Below are 17,789 nucleotides of genomic sequence, written 5' to 3'. Positions count from 1 at the left end.
TAATCAGTAACACTGAATATTACAGGTATTATAATTATTATTATTATTATTATTATTATTATTATTATTATTATTATTATTATTAGGCGGAAACGCTTAATTTCTAGGGTTGTACAATTGTTTATCACTGCCAGACTAAACAACAGTGTATCAATGCGAGACTCAATAACAGTGTATCACTGCCACGCTAAACAACAGTGTATCACTGCCAGACTAAGCAACTGTTACTGCCAGACTAAACAACAGTGTATCACTGCCGCAGTAAATAACAGTGTATCACTGACAAACTAAACAACAGTGTATCACTGCCGCACTAAACAACAGTGTATCACTGCCGCACTAAACAACAGTGTATCACTGCCGCACTAAACAACAATGTATCACTGCCGCAATAAACAACAGTGTATCACCGCCAGACTAAGCTAGGGAAAACAACAGTAACAATGTTACTGTCGTACTAAATAAGCCGAATCGTCCAGTTTGGCCTAATTGGCAAGGGTTCACTTTGCCGAATAAGGCGAATGAAAATTTATTTTTGCCATAAATCAACGGAAGTCGGTCTGAATATAAAGAAAAATATATATCACTGAATAAAATATTAAATATATTTAAGCTGACCAGTGATATATATAACAGAATTTAGCTGAGAAACTCGTGTTAGTTTTAGGGAGGTTAGGTGAAGTGTCTAAGTTAGTTTTAGGGAGGTTAGGTGAAGTGTCTAATTTAGTTTTAGGGAGGTTAGGTGAAGTGTCTAAGTTAGTTTTAGGGAGGTTAGGTGAAGTGTCTAAGTTAGTTTTTTAGGGAGGTTAGGTGAAGTGTCTAAGTTAGTTTTAGGGAGGTTAGGTGAAGTGTCTAAGTTAGTTTTAGGGAGGTTAGGTAAAGTGTCTAAGTTAGTTTTAGGGAGGTTAGGTAAAGTGTCTAAGTTAGTTTTAGGGAGGTTAGGTAAATTGTCTAAGTTAGTTTTAGGGAGGTTAGGTGAAGTGTCTAAGTTTGTTTTAGGGAGGTTAGGTGAAGTGTCTAAGTTAGTTTTAGGGAGGTTAGGTGAAGTGTCTAAGTTAGTTTTAGGGAGGTTAGGTAAAGTGTCTAGGTTAGTTTTAAGGAGGCTAGGTGAAGTGTCTAAGTTAGTTTTAGGGAGGTTAGGTGAAGTGTCTAAGTTAGTTTTTTAGGGAGGTTAGGTGAAGTGTCTAAGTTAGTTTTAGGGAGGTTAGGTGAAGTGTCTAAGTTAGTTTTAGGGAGGTTAGGTGAAGTGTCTAAGTTAGTTTTTTAGGGAGGCTAGGTGAAGTGTCTAAGTTAGTTTTAGGGAGGTTAGGTGAAGTGTGTAAGTTAGTTTTAGGGAGGTTAGGTGAAGTGTCTAAGTTAGTTTTAGGGAGGTTAGGTGAAGTGTCTAAGTTAGTTTTAGGGAGGTTAGGTGAAGTGTCTAAGTTAGTTTTTTAGGGAGGTTAGGTGAAGTGTCTAAGTTAGTTTTAGGGAGGTTAGGTGAAGTGTCTAGGTTAGTTTTAAGGAGGCTAGGTGAAGTGTGTAAGTTAGTTTTAGGGAGGTTAGGTGAAGTGTCTAAGTTAGTTTTAGGGAGGTTAGGTGAAGTGTCTAAGTTAGTTTTAGGGAGGTTAGGTGAAGTGTCTAAGTTAGTTTTTTAGGGAGGTTAGGTGAAGTGTCTAAGTTAGTTTTAGGGAGGTTAGGTGAAGTGTCTAAGTTAGTTTTAGGGAGGTTAGGTGAAGTGTCTAAGTTAGTTTTAAGGAGGTTAGGTGAAGTGTCTAAGTTAGTTTTAAGGAGGTTAGGTGAAGTGTCTAAGTTAGCTTTGGTCCAAAAATAAAAGTCATAATGTCAATGTTAAAGGAGAAACTTAGTTATAAATCTGGAAAAAAAAGGAAAAAGATTATTTTTTTAGGGAGTTGGGCCTACTCGGCAAGTTCGGCTTATTCAGTACGACATTATCACTGTCAACACATTTCATTCCATCGTTGGCAGGACAGTTTTTTTACACCAGTTTACTAACACTGCCTAATGTAACTATACCATTTACTCACGGATACGTGACTACTTGCATCAAACCTGTGATATACCTGTGATCGGTTTCGAAGTTACAGGTTTGAGGTCAAGCTTTTGTGTTGACTTGTCTGGTCAAGCAAGTTGTTGCTGCTACCGTCTAGTAGGTCGACACAACCATCACTGCTGATTAAGAACTTACAGGACAAGGCAGTCCAGTTTCCTCTTGATTATTATTATTACATTTATGGGAGGAGCGCTAAACCTTTAGGGGTCACACAACGAATAGAGGAATGGAAGGCATTTAGACTCGGTTCAAGGAATTAAGAACATAAGAATGAAGAAGTACTACAGGTCTACTGGCCCATGCTAGGTAGGTCCAAGTCACACTCGCTCAAGAAGGAGCAAAATAAAAGGCCTACTGGCCCAAGCTGGTCATTTCCAACTCGCACCCATTCATGCATTTGTCTAACCTATTTTTAAAATCACACAACGTTTTATCTTCAATGACGTTACTCGGGAGTTTGCTCCACTCATCCACAACTTCATTATCAAACCAGTGCACAGGTCCAATTTCTGAGATCATGAGCCCCTCAGCAGCATCAAGGAACCTCCACTGAGCTGATTTTCCTCTTGAAAGCATTTACCGTTATTATGGAAATATTTCTTGATATATTATTTTGAAGAGTCTTGCACTACTAAAGTTGACTGTCCTCTAATTGATTCTATGCCGCCCTGCTTTTCTGTACTTTCTTCACTATCTTTCACTCCAGTATTATGGCAGTGAGTAGCTTAGTGACCAGACTCTAGTATCTTCTATGTTGAAAATGGTATAAAATACCAACAAGTTGATGATTAAGACACATTTGCAACAGTTGGGTATCTTTATTGATGAAATGTTTCTCCTATACAGTAAAGCTTACCTTTTCTCCAGGCTGAGGAATTAACCACCTCATACCTCCAACGTTGATGGACTGATTACATCAGTTCATTTCACTACTACACCGCTGCCTTTGTATTTGAGTAAAGAAGCCTATGTGTAGGTAAAACGATTTCAACAATAAAGACATCCAACTGTTGCCCACGTGTCTTAATCGTCAGTATCTTCTACGTATCAGGGATGTCTCTTCTCCATGTCAGAGAGAACAATCCAAGTTTGAGTCCTCGGTAGTTTAGATACTTTCTTGACTGAGTGGGCAGTAAAAGACTTCTGTAGATTTTCCAGCTCCAGTATCTGATTTACTCTGGAAGATGCTGTGAGGACAGAATATTATTGAAGACGTGAGAGCACAAGTGATACACACAGTGTTATTACTGACGTAACTTATCTTGAGTGAATATTAAAATTGTATACAACACCGACAGGTTGATAGGTAAGACACATGTGCAACAGTCAGGTATAGTTAAGACACATGTATATCAGTTGGGTATACTGATGAAACGTTTCCATGCTGAGGGACTGACCACCTCACATACTTTTCTGCAAGGTTGATGGACTGATTAAATAATCTTTATATTATTTCTACTGCTCCATTTGTATTTGACTGAAGAAACCTGCTGTGTAGGCGAAACGTTTCATAAATAACTATACCCAACTGCTGCACGTGTCTTAATCTTCAACTTGTCGGTATTTTCAACCATTTACAACAACAGTTAAGTATCTTTATTCCGAAACGTTTCGCCTACACATGGGCTTCTTCAGTCGAATGTAGATAGATGATTCAGAGAACCGACAAGTTGATACATTAGACACCTGCGCAACACTTAGGCATCTTAATTGAAGAAACCCAAGTGTTGCGCATGTGTCTAATTCTTCAGTCGAGTACAGAAGAGTGAGTAGAAGCAGTAGTCTTCACATCTCTACTCCTGCTGCTCATTCTACGTTCCGGAATATAGAAACCTGAGTGTTGCACATGGGTCTTATTTATTTCTCTTGCCTTAAAGGTCCTCATAATCCATCCTCTTATTTTACTAGTTTTTGCTGTATTTGTCTTATTGTATTCTCTGAATGATAGATCGTCTGACATTGTAATTTTAACGCCTTTTTTATTATCCACACGTACAATACTTGGTTATGTACATGCATGGTATACAGTATTGACAAGATGAAAATTTAGACACATGTGCAAAACCTGGTTATCTTTATTGTAGACGTTTCGCCATCCAGTGGCTTTATCAATACAAATTTAAGGACATGATTGGAAGGCAGAAGAACTACATACAAAAGATGAGGTAATCAGTCCCTCAGCCTTGGAGTTGGTGTGAAGAGCACCGTAGACGTGAAGATTCTGGAGCACATAGCATAGAATACTCCCAGGTAAGACCCATGTGGGTGAAAAGGGAGATTTGGATAGAGGAAGAATAAGTGGGTGAGAGGAAAGGATTTGGAGAAAGGAGAAAAACAGCCAGGGCTATACTCAGCTGCATATCGTTGGTTGGCAAGGTAAATGGAATAATTGCTGGGCCGTGCTGACTGCAAGAACGTGTCGGCGCAATGGTAGAACTGGTCTGGGTTAGGGTGGCAAAGGACATTCACACAGGTGGCGGCATAACGTCAAATCTGGTTTGCTGTTGTCTGCTTCTCAAATGCAAACTATGATTGGAGAGGGAGAACATAGAATTTGACTTGGTAAAAGGACGTATTTTAAGGTCCACCCCAGCAGAGGGCAGAAGTTGAGATTAGAAGTAAGGAGTAGGGTTTAGGAATACAGAGGAGGAGGAGCAGGATTGTATAGAGACTGAAAGAGGTTTAGTGTCATCTGGCCATTTAATTACTTCGTCAAAGAAGGTTGTCCAAGTGTCTAGGTGGGTTTCAAGTCGGTCTAACTGCCTGTCATTGAGTTCTTTCCAGAACACGTTCAGCACTGGGGTACCAGACCTGACATGGAGAGACTCGCTTGTAGCAAAGACATCTCACGCCACGCCCAGCACCCATCACAGTGTACGGTTCTGAATTCCCTGCAGCACAGGCAAGGAGGCTGGCGCTTATATACTGGTGTCAGGTGGGAAGGGACGTGTAGCAGGGAGTGCACAGTCTCTAGTAGGCGGGATTCTCCAGTGGAAGTAGGCCATACCCAAGGGATGGGTTAGTGGTAGTGGTAGTAGCAGTTGCCGTGAAGAAGGTTATGTAGATGTATTGATAAAGGCCACTGGATGGCGAAACGTCTACAGTAAAGATACTCAGATGTTGCACATGTGTCTAAATTTTCACCAATACTTAGTTACCTTTATTGAGAAAACGTTTCGCCACACAGTAACTTCATCAGTCTAATACAAAGAAGAATAATGAAGATCAGAAGGAGAATGAGGTAATCAATCCATCAGCGATGTAATCGATTACATCGACTCCAGGCTGGGGACTGATTACCTCAATTTCCTTCTGATCTCCATTATTATTCTTTGTACTGGAGTGGTAAATCCACTGTGTGGCGAAAAGTTACCTCAATAAAGATACCCAAGTGTTGCACTCATGTCTAGTTTATCAACTTGTCGGTTCTCGGAATCATCTATCTACACTATGATCGTTTTGTTCCATGTAATGGTCTGTCTGAGTCGTGTGCCGTGCTCGTGTTGACTTCTTCAATGTTCTTATACTGGATGTAAACATCACTCCTGGCTCTCGGCCCAAGATCAACTTACCCTCAATTACTAAAATACTGAAAATAAACATTCTAAAGCAAGTGTTTCATCAGAATTAATTAACAAATACATTTAGATGAGTTCAGGAGCAGCGTGGGATTGTATTCTAAATATTAAAGTCTTAAGATGAGTTGAAGGAGGAGGTCTTGCTTCTCCAGGAGGAGATTAGGAGGCTGAAGGTCCACCTCAATGGGTCTGGGAGAGAGTGTGAGGTGGCTGGAGTTGTGGGGAATGAGGTTTCTAGCAGTGAGGTGCAGTCTGTCTCTCGCTGTGAGGAGGCTGTAGTTGGGGAGGTAGCAACGGCTACCAGCAGTGAGGTGCAGTCCAGCACCTGCTACAAGTGGCGAGTGGTTCACAGTAATGGAAGGCGCATCAGAGTAAGGAAAGTTAAGAGTGAAGATCTGAAGGTAGGAAATCGCTTCTCTGTTCTTCAGGATGAATGTACTTCAGTGGCCAGTGAAGGTAAGGGTACTACTGCCCCTGCTAATGGAGGTAAGCGCATTCTTGTGGTTGGTGACTCTCAGGTAAGATACATTGACCGTGCTTTTTGTAATAGGAATAAGAAGATGAGAGATAGAGTGTGCTTCCCTGGAGCTGGTGTTGGGGACATTGTCAACAGGCTGGATAATATCATGTCAGGTAATGGGAACAAGCCCATTATCTGTCTCAGTGCTGGTGGAAATGATATTGGGAAGGGTAGGAGAGAAGAGCTGCTAGATAAGTACAGGTCAGCTATAGATTTCATTAAGTCTAAGGGAGGGATCCCAATCATATGTAGCATCTTGCCTAGAAGGGGAGTAGGAAATGAATGGTTGTCTAGGGCAATTGGTGTAAATTGCTGGCTAGACAGATACTGCAAGGAACTTGCAATCCCATTCATTGACAACTGGAACAACTTTTATGGCAAACATGATATGTATGCAAGAGATGGGGTACATCTCTCTGGGGCTGGGGTGGTAGCACTTGCAGACTCGATTGAGAAGGCCATTGGTGAAATGCCTATGATTTTAAACTGATGGAAGATAGAGGTATGGGTGTGTGTGGGAAACAAGCAGGTTGCAACACTTGGGTTGGAAACAGTAAATGTATAAAAGGCATTCAGCATGAAGTTATCAATAAAGACAATAGATCAGGTCAGCAAACAAAGGGGGACAGCAGAGGGCAGCAAGGGACTAGCTCCCTTAAGGTTTACTATACTAATAGCAGGAGTGTAAGAAATAAGATAGATGAGCTAAGATTAATTGCAAGTGCAGGAAACATAGATATTATTGCTATAACAGAGACCTGGCTCAATCTGAAAGATAGAGAGATGCCCTCTGAATGTCACATACAAGGCTATAAATTATTCCACACTGACAGGGTCAACAGGAAAGGTGGTGGAGTAGCGATGTATGTCAGAGACAATTTAAATTGTTGTGTTAGACAAGATATTAAATTAGAAGCGTCAGCCACTGAATCTGTTTGGTTACAGCTTCTCGAGGGCCGAGAAAAACTAATTTTGGGTGTGATTTACAGGGCCCCAAATCTTGATAGGGAGTGCAGTAAACTTCTATGGGACGAAATTCGTAAGGCATCTACATACGAAAATGTTGTGCTAATGGGAGATTTCAACTATAGACAGATTGACTGGAGAAATTTGACAGGAAATTTAGAGTCAGGTGACTTTCTTGATACGATCCAGGATTGTTTTTTAAAACAGTTTGTGACAGAGCCAACTAGGGGAAATAACCTCCTTGACTTGGTTCTTGCCAGTAGGGAAACACTAATTAATAATCTTGAGGTTAATGATGAGCTTGGGGAAAGTGATCACAAATCACTCAGTTTTAATATATCATGGAATTCCCCTAATAATGGCAATCAAGTCTCCGTCCCTGACTTTCGCTTGGCTGATTTCATAGGACTGAAAAATTACTTAGGTGGGCTGAACTGGAATGACCTGACTAAGGGTCAGGTAGGTGGTGATGGTTGCCGATATGATGCTTTCCAGGGCATAGTTCTAGCTGCTCAGTCAAATTATGTTCCAAATAGGGAAATCAGATCAAACAAAAATGATCCTAAATGGATGAACAATAGATTAAAATATCTGATTGGTCAAAAGAGAGGCATATATAGGCAAATCAAAAGAGGAGAGGGGCAATTGAGAAATCGATATATTCAGTTAAAGAGAGAAATAAAAAAGGGAATTAGAAAAGCAAAAAGAGATTATGAGGTTAAAGTTGCAAGAGAATCGAAGACTAACCCAAAAGGATTCTTTCAGGTATACAGAAGTAAGATCAGGGACAAGATAGGCCCACTCAAAAGTTCCTCGGGTCAGCTCACTGACAGTGATAAGGAAATGTGTAGAATTTTTAACACATACTTCCTCTCAGTTTTTACACAGGAGGATACCAGCGATATTCCAGTAATGATAAATTATGTAGAACAGGACGATAATAAACTGTGCACTATTAGGGTCACAAGTGACATGGTCCTTAGGCAAATAGATAAATTAAAACCTAACAAATCCCCAGGCCCTGATGAACTGTATGCAAGGGTTCTAAAGGAATGTAAAGAGGAGCTTAGCACACCTTTGGCTAATCTTTTCAACATATCACTACAAACTGGCATGGTGCCAGATAAGTGGAAAATGGCAAATGTGATACCTATTTTCAAAACAGGTGACAGGTCCTTAGCTTCGAACTATAGACCAATAAGCCTAACCTCCATAGTGGGAAAATTTATGGAATCAATAATTGCCGAGGCAGTTCGTAGCCACCTTGAAAAGCATAAATTAATCAACGAATCTCAGCATGGTTTTACAAAGGGGCGTTCCTGCCTTACGAATTTATTAACTTTTTTCACTAAGGTATTTGAGGAGGTAGATCATGGTAATGAATATGATATTGTGTATATGGACTTCAGTAAGGCTTTTGACAGGGTCCCACATCAGAGACTATTGAGGAAAATTAAAGCACATGGAATAGGAGGAGAGATTTTTTCCTGGATAGAGGCATGGTTGACAAATAGGCAGCAGAGAGTTTGCATAAATGGGGAGAAATCAGAGTGGGGAAGCGTCACGAGCGGTGTTCCACAGGGGTCAGTGTTGGGCCCCCTGCTGTTCACAATCTACATAAACGACATAGATGAGGGCATAAAGAGCGACATCGGCAAGTTTGCCGATGACACCAAAATAGGCCGTCGAATTCATTCTGACGAGGACATTCGAGCACTCCAGGAAGATTTGAATAGACTGATGCAGTGGTCGGAGAAGTGGCAGATGCAGTTTAATATAGACAAATGCAAAGTTCTAAATGTTGGACAGGACAATAACCATGCCACATATAAACTAAATAATGTAGATCTTAATATTACGGATTGTGAAAAAGATTTAGGAGTTCTGGTTAGCAGTAATCTGAAACCAAGACAACAGTGCATAAGTGTTCGCAATAAAGCTAATAGAATCCTTGGCTTCATATCAAGAAGCATAAATAATAGGAGTCCTCAGGTTGTTCTTCAACTCTATACATCCTTGGTTAGGCCTCATTTAGATTATGCTGCACAGTTTTGGTCACCGTATTACAGAATGGATATAAATTCTCTGGAAAATGTACAAAGGAGGATGACAAAGTTGATCCCATGTATCAGAAACCTTCCCTATGAGGATAGACTAAGGGCCCTGAAACTGCACTCTCTAGAAAGACGTAGAATTAGGGGGGATATGATTGAGGTGTATAAATGGAAGACAGGAATAAATAAAGGGGATGTAAATAGTGTGCTGAAAATATCTAGCCTAGACAGGACTCGCAGCAATGGTTTTAAGTTGGAAAAATTCAGATTCAGGAAGGATATAGGAAAGTACTGGTTTGGTAATAGAGTTGTGGATGAGTGGAACAAACTCCCAAGTACCGTTATAGAGGCCAGAACGTTGTGTAGCTTTAAAAATAGGTTGGATAAATACATGAGTAGATGTGGGTGGGTGTGAGTTAGACCTGATAGCTTGTGCTACCAGGTCGGTTGCCGTGTTCCTCCCTTAAGTCAATGTGACCTGACCTGACTAGGTTGGGTGCATTGGCTTAAGCCGGTAGGAGACTTGGACCTGCCTCGCATGGGCCAGTAGGCCTTCTGCAGTGTTCCATCGTTCTTATGTTCTTATGTTCTTATTACCGCTTTGCTGACAATCTCAGGACCACGGTTCGATAACCCCTCCCCTCCCCCCGTCCATCTTTCCATTTATTCACTGACAGTCGTTCATTACGACTTAAACCGAGTTCATTAAACGCTTAGTTAACCCTCGTTATTGTAACTACGTATATTAACTTCTGAACATCAAAATGGTATACAATACCGACAGGTTGTTAGGTAAGACACATATGCAACAGTTAGACAACTTTATTCCGAAACGTTTCGCCTACACAGTAGGCTTCTTCAGTCGAATACAGAAAGTAGGCAGGAACAGTAGAGATGTGAAGACGATGTAATCAGTCCATCACCCTTGAAGTCGTAGAATTTGAGGTTGTCAGTCCCTCAGCCTGGAGCAGTTCAGTTCCATAGTCAGGAACTATCTGAAGATCAAGCGACAGTGCAGAGACTTAAATACTGTCGGAAGGAGAGGTGCAGAGTAGTAGTAGTAATAGTGAAAATGGAGCCACTGAGAGGTTATGTCCCTCTCAGATCCAACCCTTTTCACTTGAAAAGCTTGTCCAAGGTGTTTTCTGTACCAAGATGCCATGTGTTGCAGTGTCTGACAGGATGAACATCAAAATGGTATACAATACCGACAGGTTGTTAGGTAAGACACATATGCAACAGTTAGACAACTTTATTCCGAAACGTTTCGCCTACACAGTAGGCTTCTTCAGTCGAATACAGAAAGTAGGCAGGAACAGTAGAGATGTGAAGACGATGTAATCAGTCCATCACCCTTGAAGTCGTAGAATTTGAGGTTGTCAGTCCCTCAGCCTGGAGCAGTTCAGTTCCATAGTCAGGAACTATCTGAAGATCAAGCGACAGTGCAGAGACTTAAATACTGTCGGAAGGAGAGGTGCAGAGTAGTAGTAGTAATAGTGAAAATGGAGCCACTGAGAGGTTATGTCCCTCTCAGATCCAACCCTTTTCACTTGAAAAGCTTGTCCAAGGTGTTTTCTGTACCAAGATGCCATGTGTTGCAGTGTCTGACAGGATGAACATCAAAATGGTATACAATACCGACAGGTTGTTAGGTAAGACACATATGCAACAGTTAGACAACTTTATTCCGAAACGTTTCGCCTACACAGTAGGCTTCTTCAGTCGAATACAGAAAGTAGGCAGGAACAGTAGAGATGTGAAGACGATGTAATCAGTCCATCACCCTTGAAGTCGTAGAATTTGAGGTTGTCAGTCCCTCAGCCTGGAGCAGTTCAGTTCCATAGTCAGGAACTATCTGAAGATCAAGCGACAGTGCAGAGACTTAAATACTGTCGGAAGGAGAGGTGCAGAGTAGTAGTAGTAATAGTGAAAATGGAGCCACTGAGAGGTTATGTCCCTCTCAGATCCAACCCTTTTCACTTGAAAAGCTTGTCCAAGGTGTTTTCTGTACCAAGATGCCATGTGTTGCAGTGTCTGACAGGATGAACATCAAAATGGTATACAATACCGACAGGTTGTTAGGTAAGACACATATGCAACAGTTAGACAACTTTATTCCGAAACGTTTCGCCTACACAGTAGGCTTCTTCAGTCGAATACAGAAAGTAGGCAGGAACAGTAGAGATGTGAAGACGATGTAATCAGTCCATCACCCTTGAAGTCGTAGAATTTGAGGTTGTCAGTCCCTCAGCCTGGAGCAGTTCAGTTCCATAGTCAGGAACTATCTGAAGATCAAGCGACAGTGCAGAGACTTAAATACTGTCGGAAGGAGAGGTGCAGAGTAGTAGTAGTAATAGTGAAAATGGAGCCACTGAGAGGTTATGTCCCTCTCAGATCCAACCCTTTTCACTTGAAAAGCTTGTCCAAGGTGTTTTCTGTACCAAGATGCCATGTGTTGCAGTGTCTGACAGGATGAACATCAAAATGGTATACAATACCGACAGGTTGTTAGGTAAGACACATATGCAACAGTTAGACAACTTTATTCCGAAACGTTTCGCCTACACAGTAGGCTTCTTCAGTCGAATACAGAAAGTAGGCAGGAACAGTAGAGATGTGAAGACGATGTAATCAGTCCATCACCCTTGAAGTCGTAGAATTTGAGGTTGTCAGTCCCTCAGCCTGGAGCAGTTCAGTTCCATAGTCAGGAACTATCTGAAGATCAAGCGACAGTGCAGAGACTTAAATACTGTCGGAAGGAGAGGTGCAGAGTAGTAGTAGTAATAGTGAAAATGGAGCCACTGAGAGGTTATGTCCCTCTCAGATCCAACCCTTTTCACTTGAAAAGCTTGTCCAAGGTGTTTTCTGTACCAAGATGCCATGTGTTGCAGTGTCTGACAGGATGAACATCAAAATGGTATACAATACCGACAGGTTGTTAGGTAAGACACATATGCAACAGTTAGACAACTTTATTCCGAAACGTTTCGCCTACACAGTAGGCTTCTTCAGTCGAATACAGAAAGTAGGCAGGAACAGTAGAGATGTGAAGACGATGTAATCAGTCCATCACCCTTGAAGTCGTAGAATTTGAGGTTGTCAGTCCCTCAGCCTGGAGCAGTTCAGTTCCATAGTCAGGAACTATCTGAAGATCAAGCGACAGTGCAGAGACTTAAATACTGTCGGAAGGAGAGGTGCAGAGTAGTAGTAGTAATAGTGAAAATGGAGCCACTGAGAGGTTATGTCCCTCTCAGATCCAACCCTTTTCACTTGAAAAGCTTGTCCAAGGTGTTTTCTGTACCAAGATGCCATGTGTTGCAGTGTCTGACAGGATGAACATCAAAATGGTATACAATACCGACAGGTTGTTAGGTAAGACACATATGCAACAGTTAGACAACTTTATTCCGAAACGTTTCGCCTACACAGTAGGCTTCTTCAGTCGAATACAGAAAGTAGGCAGGAACAGTAGAGATGTGAAGACGATGTAATCAGTCCATCACCCTTGAAGTCGTAGAATTTGAGGTTGTCAGTCCCTCAGCCTGGAGCAGTTCAGTTCCATAGTCAGGAACTATCTGAAGATCAAGCGACAGTGCAGAGACTTAAATACTGTCGGAAGGAGAGGTGCAGAGTAGTAGTAGTAATAGTGAAAATGGAGCCACTGAGAGGTTATGTCCCTCTCAGATCCAACCCTTTTCACTTGAAAAGCTTGTCCAAGGTGTTTTCTGTACCAAGATGCCATGTGTTGCAGTGTCTGACAGGATGAACATCAAAATGGTATACAATACCGACAGGTTGTTAGGTAAGACACATATGCAACAGTTAGACAACTTTATTCCGAAACGTTTCGCCTACACAGTAGGCTTCTTCAGTCGAATACAGAAAGTAGGCAGGAACAGTAGAGATGTGAAGACGATGTAATCAGTCCATCACCCTTGAAGTCGTAGAATTTGAGGTTGTCAGTCCCTCAGCCTGGAGCAGTTCAGTTCGAAGTGGTGTCACTACCACTATCGATCTCACCATCACAACTCTTAACCTCACTAACGTATAACCATCACCAAAACATCACCATCACCACCACCACCGCCATCAACCTCACCATCATCGTCTCACCGTCGCCACCACAATCTCACATTCGCCACCTCCATCACAACCACAACCAAAGCCCCTCATAATCACGACCTCACCACCTGATTATCAACATCACAACCACCACCACCATCATCACATCCTCGACCTCACACACCAAACACTATCACATTCATCTTGCACAATATTAAAATCAACCAATTTAAACTTCATTTTCCTACTGACTTCTCTTCCATTCCTTCCCATTTGCCCTAATGCAGAGTCCATTTTCTCTGTCCTTTCCTCTAAATTTCTCTCACATTTCCTCCGAGTCTCTCTCCTTCGCTCTAAGTCTCTCTCCCCTCCCCTCCCCTCCCTCCCTTCAAATGTCTCTATCTCTGTTACGTCTCTGCTTCACTCTTTCAAATCTCTCCCCTTCTCTCCTTCAAAGCTCTCTCCCTGTCTCTTCCAAATCTCTCTTTCGAATCTTTCTAAATCTCTCTTGGTTTCCTCAGTCCTTCCCTCGATCGCCCTCCCCAGCATTGTCATAAAATTAATTAAGACCTTTTTTTACACTCCTTTTGCACTGATCTACACACTACCCTAATGCGATTACGAGGATCCTCAACCAATCCTTGCTCTTACTGCAGAGATACTCGTATACTAACACAGGAAACAAAAGATACAGGTGAGACACATGGTCGTGACACTGTAATACACATGCCATGTACTAGGCAGTAGACTGGGAGAAGCAACCATACATGAAGGTACTACTGTCCTGCCAGAGTGAGTTAGAAACGGAAATCAGGTAAACTTTTTGCACTTTAGCAAGACTGTTCGATTTTTCTGTCTGTCTCATGAGTATTTATGATGGGCAGCTTGGTTAGTTAGTTAATGAAGTTTAAAATTTATCGAGTACACGAGAGGTCATTAAGGCTGCATGTAACCTGTTCACCACCTATCAAGAATAATTTAATCCCTTAAATAGGGATGAAAGTAAACTCTCAGTATACATAGTACTCTGGAAATTTATCTATGATATAAGTACCGTAAATCATACATCTGCTTACATCCACTACACACTTCTATTTACGCTATGCAAGTATTTAAAAACTATTATTCCTGTAGTGTTTCCACATTTCCCGAAAGAAAACATTAAAATCCTTCTACTAGCAATCAAGTTTCAAAAACGACTACAATGCCGGAAATATGCATGTATTTATTGAGAAGAATAAGAGGCAGGAAGCTGCGTAGTTTGTTGTTTGAACGTGAACTGTACAAGTAGGATGTTGTGGAGATACAGACTGTTGATGTTGTGGAGATACAGACTGTTGATGTTGTGGAGATACAGACTGTTTATGTTGTGGAGATACAGACTGTTGATGTTGTGGAGATACAGACTGTTGATGTTGTGGAGATATAGACTGTTTATGTTGTGGAGATACAGACTGTTGATGTTGTGGAGATACAGACTGTTGATGTTGTGGAGATACAGACTGTTGATGTTGTGGAGATACAGACTGTTGATGTTGTGGAGATACAGACTGTTGATGTTGTGGAGATACAGACTGTTTATGTTGTGGAGATACAGACTGTTGATGTTGTGGAGATATAGACTGTTGATGTTTTGGAGATAAAGACTGTTGATGTTGTGGAGATACAGACTGTTGATGTTGTGGAGATACAGACTGTTGATGTTGTGGAGATACAGACTGTTGATGTTGTGGAGATACAGACTGTTGATGTTGTGGAGATACAGACTGTTGATGTTGTGGAGATACAGACTGTTTATGTTGTGGAGATATAGACTGTTGATGTTGTGGAGATACAGACTGTTGATGTTGTGGAGATACAGACTGTTGATGTTGTGGAGATATAGACTGTTGATGTTTTGGAGATAAAGACTGTTGATGTTGTGGAGATACAGACTGTTGATGTTGTGGAGATACACACTGTTGATGTTGTGGAGATACAGACTGTTGATGTTGTGGAGATACAGACTGTTGATGTTTTGGAGATAAAGACTGTTGATGTTGTGGAGATACAGACTGTTGATGTTTTGGAGATAAAGACTGTTGATGTTGTGGAGATACAGACTGTTGATGTTGTGGAGATACAGACTGTTGATGTTGTGGAGATACAGACTGTTGATGTTTTGGAGATAAAGACTGTTGATGTTGTGGAGATACAGACTGTTGAAGTTTTGGAGATAAAGACTGTTGATGTTGTGGAGATACAGACTGTTGATGTTTTGGAGATAAAGACTGTTGATGTTGTGGAGATAAAGACTGTTGATGTTGTGGAGATACAGACTGTTGATGTTTTGGAGATAAAGACTGTTGATGTTGTGGAGATACAGACTGTTGATGTTGTGGAGATACACACTGTTGATGTTGTGGAGATACAGACTGTTTATGTTGTGGAGATACAGACTGTTGATGTTGTGGAGATACAGACTGTTGATGTTGTGGAGATACAGACTGTTTATGTTGTGGAGATACAGACTGTTGATGTTGTGGAGATACAGACTGTTTATGTTGTGGAGATACAGACTGTTGATGTTGTGGAGATACAGACTGTTGATGTTGTGGAGATACAGACTGTTGATGTTGTGGAGATACAGACTGTTTATGTTGTGGAGATACAGACTGTTGATGTTGTGGAGATACAGACTGTTGATGTTGTGGAGATACAGACTGTTGATGTTGTGGAGATATAGACTGTTGATGTTTTGGAGATAAAGACTGTTGATGTTGTGGAGATACAGACTGTTGATGTTGTGGAGATACAGACTGTTTATGTTGTGGAGATACAGACTGTTTATGTTGTGGAGATACAGACTGTTGATGTTGTGGAGATACAGACTGTTGATGTTGTGGAGATACAGACTGTTGATGTTGTGGAGATACAGACTGTTTATGTTGTGGAGATACAGACTGTTTATGTTGTGGAGATACAGACTGTTGATGTTGTGGAGATACAGACTGTTGATGTTGTGGAGATACAGACTGTTGATGTTGTGGAGATACAGACTGTTGATGTTGTGGAGATACAGACTGTTGATGTTGTGGAGATACAGACTGTTGATGTTGTGGAGATACAGACTGTTGATGTTGTGGAGATACAGACTGTTTATGTTGTGGAGATATAGACTGTTGATGTTTTGGAGATAAAGACTGTTGATGTTGTGGAGATATAGACTGTTGATGTTGTGGAGATACAGACTGTTGATGTTGTGGAGATACAGACTGTTGATGTTGTGGAGATACAGACTGTTTATGTTGTGGAGATATAGACTGTTTATGTTGTGGAGATATAGACTGTTGATGTTTTGGAGATAAAGACTGTTGATGTTGTGGAGATATAGACTGTTGATGTTGTGGAGATACAGACTGTTTATGTTGTGGAGATACAGACTGTTGATGATGTGGAGGAACTGACTGTTAATGTTACATTAACTATAGGTGCTGTCAGACTACCACAATCACTGTAGCTGTAAGATTATTACAATCAGTGGATCAGTAAGATTATTACAATCACTGGAATTGTTAGACTACTACTACAGTCACTGGAGATGGAAGATTATAATCAGTGAAGTTCAATGATAGCCTACTACAATCACTGGAGCTGTCAGACTACTACAATAACTGAAGCTGTCAGTCTACTAGAGATAAGAGATAAGATAAGATTTCGTTCGGATTTTTAACCCCGGAGGGATAGCCACCCAGGATAACCCAAGAAAGTCAGTGCGTCATCCAGGACTGTCTAACTTATTTCCATTGGGGTCCTCAATCTTGTCCCCCAGGATGCGACCCACACCAGTCGACTAACACCCAGGTACCTATTTGCTGCTAGGTGAACAGGACAACAGGTGTAAGGAAACGTGTCGAAATGTTTCCATCCGCCGGGAATCGAACCCGGGCCCTCCGTGTGTGAAGCGGGAGCTTTAACCACCAGGTCACCGGGCCTCCCGAAAAGCTTTTATGCCAACAGCATTTGGTGTTCCCAGGCGGTCACCCATCCAAGTACTAACCAAACCCAACGTTGCTTAACTTCGCTGATCGGACGAGAAGCGGTGCGTTCAACGTGGTATGGCCGTTGACACGTGGTATGGCCGTTGACTACAACAACTGGAGCTAACAGACTACAATCACTGGAACTGTCAAACTACCACATTCACTGGATCGGTAAGATTACAATCACTGAAGCTGACAGCCTACTACAATCCCAGGAGTTGTCACACTTAAATCAATGAGGCTCACAGACTACTACAATCACTTAGTCTTTAAGACTACTACAATCACTTAGTCTATCAGTTTAAATTCCCCGATGAACTGTTGCAAGGGTTTTAAAGGAATGTAAAGAGGAACTTAGTATACCTTTGGCTAATCTTTTTAATATATCACTACAAACTGGCATAGTGCCAGATAAATGGAAAATGGTAAATGTAATACCTATTTACAAGGCAGGTGGCAGGTCCATAGCTTCGAACTATAGACCAATATGCCTTACCTCCATAGTTGGTAAATTTATGTTATCAATAATTGCCAAAG

At 41.3% G+C, this 17,789-nt stretch overlaps 1 protein-coding gene and 1 non-coding gene across 3 annotated transcripts in view; both read right to left on the bottom strand.

The window, feature by feature from the left end:
• The window catches only part of LOC128696112 (uro-adherence factor A), a 1,051,771-nt gene that overhangs the window by 455,779 nt on the left and 578,203 nt on the right, over positions 1 to 17,789 (bottom strand). The gene's annotated exons all lie outside the window — the stretch shown is intronic.
• Positions 17,221 to 17,339, bottom strand: LOC138854081 (5S ribosomal RNA). The gene has a single exon (XR_011393290.1). It is a non-coding gene; the product is annotated as a 5S ribosomal RNA (ribosomal RNA).

Source organism: Cherax quadricarinatus, chromosome 48 (genome assembly GCF_038502225.1).
Source record: "Cherax quadricarinatus isolate ZL_2023a chromosome 48, ASM3850222v1, whole genome shotgun sequence".
In the NCBI taxonomy this organism is placed as follows: Eukaryota; Metazoa; Arthropoda; class Malacostraca; order Decapoda; family Parastacidae; genus Cherax; species Cherax quadricarinatus.
This window is presented reverse-complemented; position numbering and strand designations above follow the sequence as displayed.